At 44.8% G+C, this 14,282-nt stretch overlaps 1 long non-coding RNA gene across 1 annotated transcript; it reads left to right on the forward strand.

The window, feature by feature from the left end:
- The first annotated feature begins 6,856 nt into the window (after positions 1-6,856).
- LOC143443320 (uncharacterized) lies at positions 6,857-10,685 on the forward strand. The gene is made up of 2 exons (XR_013112188.1): positions 6,857-7,607; positions 9,758-10,685. It is a non-coding gene; the product is annotated as an uncharacterized LOC143443320 (long non-coding RNA).
- Positions 10,686-14,282: the final 3,597 nt, after the last annotated feature.

The raw sequence follows: 14,282 nt of genomic DNA on the forward strand, positions 1-14,282 counted from the left end.
AGAGACACCATGGCCATGGCTACCCTTATAAAAGAAAGCATTTGATTAGGGAATGCTTACATCCACAGGCTTAGTCCATTATCATCATGGAAGGAAGCATGGCAACATGCAGGCAGACATGGTGCTGGAGAGGTAGCTGAGAGTTCTACATTCAGATCAGCAGGCAGCCAGAAGAGAAGGAGACACACTTCTCCCAACAAGGTCACACCTACTCCAAGGCCACACTCACTCCAACAAGGCCACATCTCCTAAAAGTGCCACTCCCTATGGGCCTGTGGAAAACATTTTCTTCAAACACCTCAGTGGGCAAGTCTATGAGGGATAGTCTTAATTGTTCTTTGATGTAGCAGGGTGTACCTCACTGTGGGAAGCACCATTCCTCAGATAGGTGGTCCTGAGCTGCAGAGAGCTAGCTCAGCATTAGCCTGGCAGTGTTCATCCATGGTCCCTGCCTTTGAGTCTCTGCTTACGTTCCTATGATGACTTCCCTCTGTGATGGACTGTAATCCTAGTAAAGCGTCTCTTTTAAGTTGCCTTTAGTTGGAGTGTTTTAGCACAACAGAAAGAAAACTAGAACACAAGACGTGAGTCAGAGTGGATGAGGAGCTCCTGCCTTGAGACTCACCACTGCCGCCCACCAAGGTGACTATTTTCAAGGTCAGGAAGCCTTCCTTCAGAACTATGACTCACAGTGCATCATAGGTAGTATGTTACCAATAGGGATAACTCATGAGTTTGAGAGCAAGGAAAGCAGAATTGGAACACTCACTGTCACTCACAATAGCCCATCTAGAGGACTATACTTTATAAATGTGTGCAAATGGAACACAGGACCAGAATCCTGCTTTCATCAGGGAATGCTGCAGGAGACCTCTGAGCAAGTAGCTAAGGCTGTGTCTGAGCACTGGGCTCTGGATTAGTTACTTTCCTCACTCTTGTGACAAGATACCCTGAGGGGACAAGCGTTATGCAGCAATTGGGTTGGGATGGCTGGCAGACAACTGCATATGTGAATGGCCTGAAGAACAGCAGGCTTTGGATTCATACAACAGAGACTAGGTGATGGCTAAAGGGCCCAAGGATGCACGAAGCCGGATGAGAATGCACGGGGACTCCAAAAGAATGGGCTCTAGAGAATTCATATTTCTCCAGGATACCCTCCTCCAGGAATGAAGATGCTCTGAGGACTTGGTGCAAAGAGAGCAACTCCCTTTGATCTTATACCATTCTAAGAACTCCATTAACCAACAGTATTATTTCTAGAGAGATCTGTGCTTTTTCCAGTAATAAAAAAAGTCTGCATTGATGTTTAGTTTCAATGCCTTTGCAGGCATGCAAACCTCACTCTCTCAGAAGGTACTTATTTTATGCTGGGGATTGGCAGACCCCCACTTCACATTGCCTCTTCACGACTGCACACCTGCCTGAGAAAAATCTATCTGCTGAAGTTAGCCATCTCTTCATAGACAAACCTTCCTAGACTGACTGAAGCTGTTCCTGTCCTCCATCTCCACCTCTTACAGAACAATGCTCTGCAGTGTAATGTAATGCCTGTGTGCAGGGCTGTCCTTGCTCTCGGAGCTCCTAAGGACAGGAATAGGGTTATCCACAACGCTCTGCTCAGCCCGAGACACTTGGTAGTAGGCATAAAGTAGATGATTGAAATGAGCGCAAGGTTCTAGTGGGTATCTTGGGCTCTAGTCCTGGTTCCTCCACTAATTAGCATGATGCCTAAATTCTAGGACTCTTACCTTAACTGTAAATTGAAACTGTAAATTCAGGCCCTCTCTCTAAGTGCCTTCCAGGTTTAAGATCAGGTAAGAATGTAACAAGAGCCTCACATGGGAGGGTGCAACTCTTAAAAGCACCACTAGGTGGCAGATGGGAAGGAAACGATCAACATGCAGAGTGGCTTTTGAAAAAAAAAAAAAAAAAAAAAAAAAAAAAAAAAAAAAAAAAAAAAAAAAAAAAGCCAGCCGCTGTGTGTCTATGAGAGCCTGTTCTTGAGAGCCTCCCCCTCCCCCAGGCTCTGCAACGGGTAAAACGCCACAGTGAAACAATCAGTCTGTCACCTGAGTAGACCCCAACCTCCACCCACAGAAGCATGCAGCAGAAGGTTAAGAAGGCCAGCTAGAACAGAGTGAACAGAGGGCGGGGCTTTTGATACATCTCTTTCTACTACCACTGTGAGCGTCTAAAAAAGATTTCTTTAGAATCCTAAGAAGTTTTGGTTTGGTTTGGTTTGGTTTGGTTTGGTTTGGTTTGGTTTGGTTTGGTTGGTTGAGTAATCTCAGAGCTGGGGATAGAACCCAGAGCCTTATGCTGTGCCTCTGAGGTTACACCTTCTGCCCACTCAAAGGAATTTTAGATGCAGGATAAGAAAACTGCTCTATAGGGCTGGACAGTTGGCTGATTTCAAGGCCCTGAGTTCAATCCCCAGTACTGGATAAGAAAGGGCCGGGGGTGAGGGTGGCAGGGGAGGGGGGGGGGGAAGAATGTGAAAATGGTTCCTGTGAGCATACTTCCAGGTGTGGAAACAGAAGCCACCTGCAGGTGGAGCTGTCTCCCGGGATGTTCGTGGAGCATTTAATGATTCATAAGAACTTCTGGGATGTTGGTGGCACCATGTGAACAAGATCTTTGGGCTTTTAGCCAAACTCAAACTCAAACCCAAACTTGGTTAAACACCATGATAGGTAATGAGGCATCCAGGTTAATAATAGACTACAGTAAACATTTGACCTTTGCTATATCAACAAGTGGATATGAGAGGTTCTATTTTTAGCTTATGCTGTATACCTAGCTTGCAAGAAGACAGGTCCCTTTAGGATCTCTAGCTGATAGGTCCCCTGCCATCACAGGTCACAGTAGCAGAGATGAATACCAAGTGATGGCTCTCAGTGTTTTTTTCTCAAACCTAAAAGTGACATATCACATTCCCTCATACCTCACTAATGTAGTTCCCTTTTGCTGCTTTTCTGCAGGGTGAGTGGTGGGCTGAATAACTAGGGGATAGATGGAATGTTTTCAGAACAGCACTGTGCCTGCCATAGTGACAGCATTGTAATCGGGAGCTGGAGGGTACAACTCAGTGTTAGCATATGGCATGCAGAGTCTGAATTCAATCCAGTTCCAAGGGGGAGGGGGGGTGGAATCTGATTAACTGAGAGTCACTGCATCTACCAGCCAAGGCTTCTTCAGACTTTTATTGAGGAGCCCTGATGGCCTGGGGCCAGAGTTCTGCTCGCCCCAGGGAGCTATCAACCTATTTTAGGTCTTGTTCTAAATCTTAAGAGCATACAATAACCTCTTCCTATCTGCAAGTCCACAAAGCCAGATGCAGCAAACCCTAGAAAGTGTCCTTCTGGTCCTACTACTGTAAGTGATAGGACTGTGCTCCAGCCTGAAAGTAGCCCTTCCCATTCAGGCAGAGGCCCCATCTCCTCTTACCTCAAGAATATGACAAGGGCAGACAAGGGTAACACTCAGACATTTACTCATCTTAAGAAAAAAGAAAAATCTTCCCTTGACTCTGTTTTCACCTTCAGTCATAGGAATATTCCTGCCCTGTCTTGTTTGAACAAAACTCATTCACAGAATCTGAGAACCAGCTGCAAAGGCAGAAGGGGCCCAAAAGCTAAGGAAAGGGCACAGCAGGCACTCTATTAAGTCCTTATAGACAGCACCATGTCTGAGGATACAGCAAGACAGGAGAATACTCACACTCTAAGGCAGGAAGGGAGTAAAGTCTTGTTAGACAAAGGAGGCCATAGCCAGCCACAAATTCCTGGTCTTTCTCAAAAACTATTAACATGTCAAACTGTTAATAGTTTTTGTCAAACTGGCTGAGAGGCAGTGAGTTTTAACTATTTTGTTTATGCCATAGCCTATGGAATGCATGCCAAGGGTCATCTGGCGGGCAAGATGGCAGTTACAACTAAGATGTCTATAGTCAGATGAGTTGGCTCCACCTCACCCTACCCTCTAGCAAACTCCTGGTAAAGGGGTTTCTGAATTTCCCCCCTTCTTCATTGTTTTTGGTATGTGTCTGTGTATGAGAGAGAGGGGATGGGAGGGAGATAGATAGATAAATAGATAGATAGATAGATAGAGTCTTTATAATGGTCCAGCTGTCCTGGAAGTCATTATACAAAACAGCCTGATCTTAGACTCACAGAGATCTGCCTACCTCTGCCCCTCTAGTACTAGGATTAAAGGCAGGTACCACCATGCCCTGCCTCTTCATCGATTTTTTTTTTTTTTTTTTTGACACAGGGTCTCTCAGTATTGCCAAGGTGGCCTGGAGAATGAGATTATCCTGCCTCAGCATCCTCAGTACTGGGGTTACAGGCCTCTGCCACCAGGCCTAGCCCTTCTCTCTTGAACTCACACCAAGTGCCACTGACCTTCCCCTGCCAAAGTCACTAGAGCCTCCACGCCTTGGTCCCCTCCTTACTGAATAGGACAATGATGGTCAGGAGGCTGCCCTATCTCGGTGCCCTTGTTCCTCCTGGCCCTCCTCTCAGGTTTACTGCCTGGTTCTTCATCACAATTCTGCCTCTACTTCACAAGTTCCTGTATCTCTGTTCTCTTCGGAAGCTCCTCTTGCTCAGTGCTATTCTCAGAGAGTACCTTATTTCCTTTCACATCCTCCTGGCTTACCAATATATGTCTCTGGAGTCAGTATCCAAACTCACTGGAGTTTGGCTGGGCCATATAGAGATGCTGTCACACACACACACACACACACACACACACACACACACACACACACACACGGCTCTGTAGTCAATTGCTTCCCTGACATCTCTATTGATCGTGTGCCTGAAACTTGACTCCTGAAGCCCAAAAGCCTGCTTTCCCCATTGTATAAGCCAGACCCTGCATCATTGTGACAAAACTGCCTAGCAGGAACACCCTAAGGAAGGAATAGTGTGTCTTGGTTCACGGTTTCACGGTTTCAGGACACATCAGGACACAGATCTTGTCTCTGTTGATTGTGAGCTGACTATCAAAACGGCAGAGCATGTAGAGGAGGCTAGTAAGGAGGCATCATAAGCTGGCAAATGTATTGATTTCTCTCTTTTAAACCCCACAGAGTCTTAACCAATACAATGTCAATATGGCCTTGCCCTTCCTCCTAGAGGATAACTGCCCATCTGAGCAGCCTTAGACTCTGTGCTCCCCCACCAGGCCACTCTGATTTCTATACAGAAGCAGAGACAGCAAGAGCTAAGATTCTGCTTTAACCCTTCCCCATCTGAAGGACACCTTCAACTCAGCCTTGATGAACCACGAGTGATAAATAAAAGAATCCTCCCTCAGGGGCTGGTTCATTCAGGAAAAGGCAGCCACAAGATCCATGCGTGGATTCACACAGCAAAATACCACTGTGTTTCAAACAGGAATACAGCTTAGCAGTTGCAGGGAAGAAAATCTATTTTTAATCACCAAGAAGCGTGGACACCGATAGCAGCAGAAACCCTGGATAATGCTGGGTTCGGGAGTGGATGGAATACAGTAGACCGAACAGGGTCGGGTTCAGGTACGTTGGCCCATTGAAGTCCCCAGAGATGGGCAGAGGAACTTTGGGAAAACCAAGAACCTGGTCACTGTGGAGGGGGCGGGGCTGTGCCTCCTGGCTCTCCTCAGAAACAGACTGGATTTGAGAACCTGGGCCAGCGCCAGCCAGCAAGCTCAGGGAATTGGGGGTGGGAAGATAAGAAGAAGCACAAACCCATCTGTCCTGGATTTTAGGCTCACAGTGAAGTTTCCACGAGTCAGTCTACAGGTCTTATGACTGAGAAAGGGCTTACAACATCCCTAAATGAGCTCCAGAGGTTATTTACTTCCAGCAGGCTGAGAAAGGAAGATGTATTTGTGGAGGACATCCATAGAGACTGAGAGGGAGGGCTCATGGCTAGTATCAAAGGGAGTGGTACTCCACCCTCTGGATTTAGATTTCTGATACCTTAGGATTCCCAATATAGCCCCAAGGTCTAGTATTTTAGGTAAATGTGGACCCCAGTGTAATTTTGCTTTTGGAATTGTTCCTGCTTCTCAGATAAGAGCATACATGTGAGAGAATAATCCTCTCCCAGATGTCCGACACTTGTATTTGGGCTGGAAAATCTGTGAGTGTTCATAAGTGTGTATTAAAGATCGCTGTCCTTTGAATGTGGCATGGCCCTAGATAGCCAACTTGAAATTAGAAAAGCTATAATCACCAGTACCAGACCCTGGCAAGACTGAGCCTGCTAAAAGTCTCCCATGGGAAGTGAGGGAGAGCACTGCAGACACAAGGAGTCACTCCCCTCCCCCAGGATATAGATGTAATTTACAACTGCTGAAAGGAGGAAGGCTCTTCTTCAAAGGTATAGTTGCTAGTAAGTCCCCTATGTTCCTGTCCCAATTAAAAACTATTGGTTCACCAAGCTAGACTTGGGGTTGAATGGCTCTTTTGGTTTGTCAGTGCCTTGCTGGGGTGAATAGACTTTTTTTGTTTGTTTGTTTGTTTGTTTGTTTGTTTCTTCCCAGCAAACGTCACATGTCGTAGTTGTTCAGGGAGATGACTTGGAGACTCTGGGACCCATATTATGATGAATAAGCTGAGATTACGACTTAGCCAGGATGGGCAAAGGAGCAGAGCAGGTGGAGTTAGCAATCCTAAGCACAAGTAAGGGCTCAGCGAAAGGTCATCCTGTCCCCTGGGCAAATCTGTTATTTTTCAGGAACCTCAGCCTGACTTCAGGGCATTGTGCTAGAGATGGAGATAGCCAGTCGTGGGAGGAGGCAGAACAAAAGCTCACGCTCCTCCCCTCCCTTCCCCCATCTCCCCAGCTTGTGATGCCGAAGCAGATCCATCATGAATCCCTGCCTGAGGAGGAGGGGCAGATGGGCTCAGTTTAGTTCAGGTTATTCCTAAAATGATTAGAGCGCTCTTCTCACATTGGCGACTCACACAGCCTGTATGTAATCCTGTCATCCGACTGCCCTCTGATTCCCCACAGAGGGCCCTTTGAGCACCGGGGACTCTACACCTCCACCAACTTGTGGGCGGGTCCGTTCTTGGCACAAAAGAGGCTCCTTTGCCGAACTATGGCTGCTGCGGCAAGGCTATTTCTGTGCTCGCTTTCTCTTCCTGGTGATGAAAACAAGCACACCCACCCAGTAAATAAAGGCGAAGCCAATGAAAGCAGCTGTATTTCAAGGAGAGCCGGGGAACAAGCCAGAGAATAAATGAACAGATCCAGTGACAAAATGTCCATTCATTGGGTTCACTCTGCAAACATTTACTGAAGGCATCTGTGCACCCGGCACCATACTGAATGCTGGAGAGACACAAAGATGCCCTTGAGAACGGTGACCACCGCCTCTCCGCCACTGGAATGGATGCACATTAACCAAACACAGCACCTTAAAGAACTAGGGATATGTGGGATGTTTGAGTCATCTGCAAAACATGAATGAATTCCAGAAGTGATGTTCGTTCGGCATCTGCTCAAAAGGTCTTATTTGTAATCCCAGTCCATGACAAGTGTCCTTCAAGCTCGCTGATTTTAATGATAATTGTACCTAGTTTTATCCAGAAACCCACTCTTTGATAGGTGAGTAGCCAAGCAGTAGCCAATACTACAGTTATTGGTGTCCTGCTGTGTGGGAGGCTGGGGGGGGGAGGGAAACACCACAAAATAAGGTAGACAAAACTATTTTTAGAGAAAGAAAACAAGGAGCAAATAACTACAGTACATTTCAGCAAGGGCTAGACACAGCAGAGTGACTTGGGCTCTTGGAGTGAGCACAGCTAAGTATGGGGGCCTTCTGGAAGCAGCTGAGTCAAAGCCAAGGGTATAGGTGAGTCAAAGAAAGGCTGTAGGGAGAAAAAGCATCCAAGAAGTCAATCTGGAGGATGCAGAGGGATCAGAAGATAGAGGCGTAACTGAACAAAAGTTAGGGACACAGAATGGAGCAGATTAGAAGCCTTTATAGAAACCAGGAAAACCACAGTGGAAGGAAGCCAAGGGCAGAACTTAACTCAGAAAAATGTTCTCTCTTGACTGACTTCTAGAAAACCTGTTAGCTGAGTGTTTGGTGCTCCCACTCAGTCGGGTCACCTTATCTTAGGAAGGAAGGAGATTCTGGCACCTGCTACCACATGGGAGGACCTTGAGTTCATTATGCAAAGTGAAGTAAGCCACACAGAAGGGGACAACTGCTGGGGCATGTATCTCAGTAGTAAGAGTGCTTGCCTGGCATGCACAAGGCCTTTCTTTGATCCTCAGAACCACAAAACCTAATGAAGAAGAAGAAAAGCACAAAAGGATGGCATAGCTCACATGAGACACACAGAGTCATCAGATTTCTAGAAACAGACAGTAGAATGGGAGTTGTCCAGCCAGGAAGAAAGATGACTAAACACTCCGTGGCTTCAAATTTGTGACATCAGTATGTCCTGGAGGTGAATGGTGCTGATGTTAGCACAATAGTGCATTTCTATATGTGTATTTTACCACAATTAAAAATTAAAGGTTTGAGGCTAAAGAGATGGCGTAGCAGCTAAAAGCCCTAGCTGTTCTTGCAGATGACTGGGTTTTTATTCCCAGAATCTACACGGCAGCTCACTACTACGGTAACTTCAATTCCAGGGAACGCCATGTCCCCTTCTTACCACCAAGGGCACTGAATGAACACAATGCAGTCAAAACCACCCATACATATAATATAAAATAAATCTTTAAAAAATTATAAGATAGCCAGGTACGGTGGCTCACAGAAAGCAGAGGCAGGTGAATCTCTGGGAATTCTAGGCCAGCCTGGTCTACAGAGTGAGATCTAGGACAGCCAAGGTTACACAGAGAAACCCTGTAAAAAAAAAAAAAAAAAAAAAAAAAAAAAAAAAAAAAAAAAAAAAAACCACACACAAAGCAAACAAACCAAAAACCCACAAGTTGGCAATTACATACTCTGTGACAAGCACTATATCAGGCCCTCTCTGGAATGTCTAGGCCTCAAGCAATTGGATGAGGGAGATGTACACACAGAGCTTTAGTTGTCAACCTGTGGGTGGTGATCCCTTTGAGAAACCTCTACCTTCAAAACTATTTACCTCACAACTCATAACAGTAGCAAAATTATAGTTAAAAAGTAACAACAAAAGTAATTTTATAATTGAGAGTCACCACAACATGAAGTGTTTTAAAAGGTTAGGAAGGTTGAGAATCAGTAAGGAACAGAAGCAGAACAGATTAAGAAACTTGCCCCTGGGCCCTACAGGTGAGTAGGAAGTAGGCACCGGCATTCCTGACAAAAAACTAAGTGCTTTATAATTATATTATAAATCTATAAATTTTTAAAATATTTACTTATTTATTATATATATATGAGTACACTGTAGCTGTCTTCAGACACATCAGAGGAAGGTATCAGATCCCATTACAGATGGTTGTGAGCCACCATGTGGTTCCTGGGAATAGAACTCAGGACCTCTGAAAGAGCAGTCAGTGTTCTTAACCTCTGAGCCATCTCTCCAGCCCTAAATTTTTAAATTATATAATTTATATATAAATATCTGGGGCTTGGAAACTGAAGCAACAAGGGTTTATGTGGTTTTCCTGGCCCTGAAGACACAGGCACACAGGTGCTGGTCCCTGAAGACACAGGCACACAGGTACTGGGCCCTGAAGACGCAGGCACACAGGTGCTGGTCCCTAAGCTGTGCTTCCTCCTGTTCTTGCATGTTGGGCTGTTCCGAAAGCAGAATAAAGGCCAGCGGAAGAGTCCAAGACGCAGATATGGTCAGAGAAAGACAGAGTCACCTTGCCACCAAGCCACCTTGGGACCCAAAGACTGGCTTCCAAGGACCACCATCTTTTTCAATGGGGAATTTAGGTGAGAAGTCTGAGGCCCCAGAGCTCTAGATCTTAGGGCACCCACTGACTCTCAAAGGTGATTTTCAAGTTGTTGTGAGCCATGTCTCTGTGGTTTGTATGTGTCTTTCCTGTATTGGAAACAACATCTTTATAACATTTGTATTTGTTGGGAGCCGACTTTAGTAGAAAGTGGCTAGATCAACTTTGCAGCCATCTGGAACCATATACCCTGATGAAAGACTTGGTTGTCAAAAGCCTATAACAGCTGAAGCACACTCTGATAAATATCTTGTTTATCCCACATAGCTTGTTTTGCTGTTTAGTGACCTCAGCTGTATGGTGCACGTGGTAAAATGTTTTCACCTGTGTTCTCCTGCTTGTGTATATAAATACCTCAATTCCCTTCAATAAGAGAGACTTGAGAAAATAGAAGAGAGACTGAATCACACCCTGTCTTGTCTCCATTCTTCGAGTCTCTTGCCCCAAGAGCCACACTCTCTCTTGATCAGAGCACTTAGCCCCAAAAGTGTTGAGCCAAAGTGTTGAGGCAGAATGTGGGCCTCAACATTAGTGGCGCCCGAACAGGGACTCCAGTAAGCGGGATACAGTGGAAGACACCCTGCGCTGGAGAACCAGTGAACTGACAGAGTCTCAACGTTAGAGCTCCAGTAAGCGGGATACAGTGAAGGACACCACGGGAATTGGAAGCGGTCATCCTCACTCCTGTGCTGGAGAACCAGTCGACTGACGGAGCTGGCTGAATTCGGAAGTGAAACAAAGGTGATTGCATAGTAACAAAAACGGGGCAAGAAATAAGTAAATAGAAACAGATGAAAAAGGATTTAAAGATGCAAGGAGTAAATTGCAGGCTGCTCTGAGTCAAGAGAGCCAAACAGATAAATAAAGGTTATAGTAATGAAAATGGGGCAAGAAATAAGTGAGTAAAAACAGATGAAAAAGGCTTTAAAGACGTGAGGAATAAATAGAAGGCTGCTCTAGACAGAGAGCTAAGCAGAATGATAATGTTAATTGATTTAACTTTCAAAATGGGTGTGATTCTGAGTTGTATAATATTTTTCTGGATAAAAACTCAATGTAAAGGTTTTTCTGGTTACTGGCTTAAGGAAAGGCTAATTTGGAAAAAAAGGTTTTTCTATGTGTTTTCTGATGAGGTCATTAAGGTAGTAGTTATGTCTTCCAGAATTATATGGATCAGACATGACAGAGGTAGGCCTCCAGAACACTAGATTTCAGAGAAAATAATTATCTTGATACTAAAATTTGTTTTTGAGATTTGTATATTACAGAATACACAGCCTTGGTGAATGAATCTTCTTATCACCTGCATGTTCACTGATGCCCTGGACTTCCAGCTGGATGCAGTTAAGACAGACTTCAGATGCTTATCAATTTACCCTTCCCCTCATTCCTCTTCTAAAAGTCAACGCCCATGTTCAGCTTGAAGAAGTTAATGAAGAGTCAGCGCCCCAATTCCCTGGACTTGGGGACTGAGGTGGTTAATATTAGGCTGTCTTTATCTGTATAATTGTTACTAAGCTGATGCAAAATTCAAGGATTGCATTGGTATAAATTTGTGGGTACAAGGCTTAGACCTTTCACTTCTCCAACAGGGGAAGTTGTGTGTTGCCTTAAAGAGTGTTGCTTTTATATCAACGTTTTAGATATTAAATCTCTTGTCTCTCGAGTTCATGCTTTTCAAACTGATGGCTTTGGTAAACCCATACAGGTCCACTATTACAGGCTGGAAGTAGGGGACTCTGAAACCTCTGTCATCAAGACTGATGAGGATTAACCCCTAACTTACGCGCTAAGCTGGATAGCCAATGACGGGTAAGAGAGCATATCGAGACTCTTGCCCCTAAAATAAGGGAGGCCTCACCATCTTAAGTGAGGCTGGGGTCCTTTGTTCCAACCTAGGACAGGCACGGTTTCCGTAAGTTTTCCCAGCCTTCCCTTTTGAAAAAAATTTAAAAAGGGGGACCTGTTGGGAGCCAACTTTAGTAGAAAGTGGCTAGATCAACTTTGCAGCCATCTGGAACCATATACCCTGATGAAAGACTTGGTTGTCAAAAGCCTATAACAGCTGAAGCACACTCTGATAAATATCTTGTTTATCCCACATAGCTTGTTTTGCTGTTTAGTGACCTCAGTTGTATGGTGCACGTGGTAAAATGTTTTCACCTGTGTTCTCCTGCTTGTGTATATAAATACCTCAATTCCCTTCAATAAGAGAGACTTGAGAAAATAGAAGAGAGACTGAATCACACCCTGTCTTGTCTCCATTCTTCGAGTCTCTTGCCCCAAGAGCCACACTCTCTCTTGATCAGAGCACTTAGCCCCAAAAGCGTTGAGGCAAAGCATTGAGGCCGAGTGTGGGCCTCAACATGTATTCATTATGTATGTGTACATGTGTGTACAGGCACACTGTGGCACACATGTGAATGTCAGAGGACAACTTGGTGACTGTCTGTTTCCCCTTCACTATGTGAGCCCTAGGGATGGAGCTCAAACCATCAGGCTTAGGTGCAAGTGCCTTTATCTACTGAATTATCTCCCCAGAGATAATTCCTTGTCTTGGAAACATAACCCCAGTAGTGTAGAGAAGTGGGATCTTATACGGGTGCTTAGGCCATGAAGCTCAATTGTTCTCAATTGTGTGGCTTCTTTACAAAAAGAGAAATTCAGAACTACCCTCCCCCAGTGGAATACACACACAGACACACACAGACACACACATCTTGCCTTTCCTGTCTTGCTTTCTATCTTCCACTTTTCGTCAGGGAAGAATGTAAGAAAAAAAACCCTCACTAGATATGGCCACTCAGACTTGGGCTTCCCAGCCTCCAGAATCATAAGCCAAATCAATTTCTGTTCATTATGAACATCCAGGATGGTATTCCATTACAATAGCATAAAATGAAATAAGAGAATGCTATTTGAAAGTAAGCTTTAGGGCTGGAGAGATGGCTCAGTGGTTAAGAGCACTGACTGCTCTTCCAGAGGTCCTGAGTTCAATTCCCAGCAACCACATGGTGGCTTACAACCATCTGTAATGGGAACCAATGCAATCTTCTAGTGTGTGTCTGAAGACAGCTGCAGTGTACTCATATCAATAAAAATAAATCTTAAAAAAAAAAAAAAAAAAAGTAAGTAAGTAAGCTTTAGTGGGTGGGACCATAGCTCAGCAGTAGAAGGTTAGCCCACTCAATAGTACTACAAAAGGATCCCTCAGACCCAGCAATGCCCCTGGGAGGTTTAGTTTACCTTTCCATCTTCTGTACCACGGATAGAGATAACTATATTCTTAAGATTCCCAGTGGGAAGCCCCCAGTGAATGCTTCCTGTGAGAACAGAGACAGGCTCCACAGTAGCTGCAGCAGACACCCTGCCTCTCTCACTCCCTGGTACAAACAAGACTGGCACAGATGTGCCTTCTCCTGCACAGCCGTGTTGGGTTGGGAGCACTGCACATTCTGAGAGCAGTTTTATTCTGCTGTCTCAAGTTCAAAGCTAGACACACACAAATCTAGGTTGGCATTAAGCTCTCTGTTTGCTTATTGCTTATTACAACCAATTTACCAACAAGTAGGACTTGAAATAACTTAGTATTTAGTATTAGACTATGTAAGTATTCTCCCAAAGGGATGCATAAAGATAAAAGAGTAACTATTAAAAAGCAATGCAGGGCAGTGGTTGTGATGAGAACACCAGACACATATAATCTGGAATGAAGTGAGGTGTGGTGGCACATGCCTTTAATTCCAGCACTCAAGAAGGAGAGGCAGGTGGATCAATATGAGTCTGAGGCTATCCTGCTCTACATATTGTGTTCTAGGTCAGTCAGGGCTACATAGCAAGACCTTGTCTCAAGAAAACCTAGAATGTCACAGTTATGGCAATGCCAATGAGACTGAGGTGACTGTGTGAGAGAGGAGGTGTGTGTGTGTTGCGACAGACAGAAGCAGGGATGGCCTCATGAGCTTTGAAAGTCAGCCCTGTTGCTAAGTACTTGGTCCCAGGTGCCCTTGTCCATCAGAGGCATGAGCATCTTCATATGGTCATTTTCCCTACCTCATGGCAAAAGATGAAGGCAGAACAAAGTAAAGGCAAGCTTGGTTGTGAATGTAACTAGCAAGCCCTGGTACAAGTGGGACCAGGCATGGGAGACATGGGCCATTGCAAATTTAAACTCAGAAGCTGAATGGCTGTCTGGTCAAAACAGACCAAAAAAAAAAAAAAAAAAAAAAAAAATCCCAGACATTGAATGCCATAGATTATAGCAACACCGATGTTCATTTCTACTTTAAGCCAATTTAATATCTGTTGCCAGATACGGTGGTGCGCCAGTTGGTTTTTATCAACTTGACACAAACCTGGGTGTGTCTAATGCCC

This window comes from Arvicanthis niloticus, chromosome 8 (assembly GCF_011762505.2).
Source record: "Arvicanthis niloticus isolate mArvNil1 chromosome 8, mArvNil1.pat.X, whole genome shotgun sequence".
Classification (NCBI taxonomy): domain Eukaryota; kingdom Metazoa; phylum Chordata; class Mammalia; order Rodentia; family Muridae; genus Arvicanthis; species Arvicanthis niloticus.